This window comes from Wasmannia auropunctata, unplaced genomic scaffold (genome assembly GCF_000956235.1).
Source record: "Wasmannia auropunctata unplaced genomic scaffold, wasmannia.A_1.0 LD335447.1, whole genome shotgun sequence".
NCBI lineage: Eukaryota > Metazoa > Arthropoda > Insecta > Hymenoptera > Formicidae > Wasmannia > Wasmannia auropunctata.
Genome location: NW_012027443.1, coordinates 315 through 1,961, shown reverse-complemented (window position 1 = coordinate 1,961; position 1,647 = coordinate 315).

The following is a 1,647-nucleotide window of genomic DNA, read 5'->3' as shown; positions in this document are numbered from 1 at the left end:
TTTTTGTCGATTATTTACGTCACAAATTGTATCATGAATAAAGACGATGCGATAAAGATTTTGCGTAAGGTATATGATAAAATGTCGCTTATTGAATGTGAACTCATAGCTTATGCGTCAGATCATATTGTGCACGATGCGTTCCATAATTAATTACGTACATCATGTGTTAAATGTATTAATCATGTGCTAAATATATACATTGTCTATTAAATATACATTATGTGTTAAATTTTTTTCATTCCTTATCTCTTCGTCGAATTACATCGCGCGTGAGAATCATGGGTGGGACAGAGATACCGCGTGAGGGAGAGAGAAAGAAAATTGCAACGGGGCCTGCGCTGGAACCCCTTTCGCGACACCGCGTCTAGTTATACCTATGTGTTATCATTTACCGTTGTATGGAGATGTATCAACGTTAATATGTTGTGGTAAGTATCTAGATGCTTTGTCCTCACAAAATTATCGCGACGTGAAGATGTAGTGGTAGGTATAACATGTACCTAGCTGCTTGCACATTGAGATGTCGAAGTAATTATAACGTGTGTTTGAATGCTAGCGCATTTGATTTTTATCTTACTCGGGTACGAACATCTCTGATTGCATTTTGAGTTTTAGTGTCAGTCCGTCATGTATGAGGATCAAGAGTATGTACCGCCGCTGGCAAAACTAATAAGAGCTCGCGAAATTGGACACGATGCTTTTTTACACTACAACCGCAACAGATTTGGATACGATTTATTATGTGTTAAACACTTTACGAGTAAATGGGATTGTTTGTTTTGCACGAGAATTTCGGAGTGTATCATGTTGGACGATGATGAGAGGGACGACGCATGGGTGGAAAGCATGCGCCGGAAGGATGAGGCCGCGAGGCGTAGAAGATTGCTGGTAAGTACAAAAGTAATTACTCTCGAATATAGGCGATGATTTTTATCTAGGATAAAAGCGATGTTTTGTTTCTTTCAGAATGATCTTCTAAATAGTGATAACGAAGACGAAGACAACGACGCGAGGACGTCTTCGCAAAGTCCGCGGGAGGATGCGAGCCCGCGGGAGAGCCCGCGGGAGAACCTGCGAGGTAGCCTGGAGCTCGCAGGAGGACAGCCTGCAGGACCTGCAGTGCAGGTGCCGCGGAGCCTGTGAGAGGAGATGCCTCTGCGCGTGATTGTGGACGTAGCAACCGGGACTAGAACGGTTGCCTTTTACAACTAGGGTAAGTTTTTTAAATAGCTATCTTCCTTCTTTCTTCTTTGTACAATTTTTATAAATTGCTTCCCTTTCTGTCTGTTGCAGATGGCAACGGACAGGCGGTCTTGAAATATATTTTTAAATCATATCTTATATTATAACTTTTTCAATAAAGATAATTTTTTATTTTAAATATTCTATTTTCTTCTCCTTTTCTTCCTCTTCGCGAACGCGAGCGATAACGGGTGAGTGGGGCCCGTGCGCAACGGCGGCAGCGGCGGCGGCGGCGGCGGCGAACGCGGCGAGCGCGAGCGCGGTTCCCCTTTCCCCGCGATACCCGCATCGCCGACGCGGTATCCCTCTTCCCCGCGGACCAACGACGCGGTTCCCTCTTCCCCGCGCATCCCGCATCTACGACGCGGTTCCCCCGCCCCTGCGGACCCCGCACCGACGACG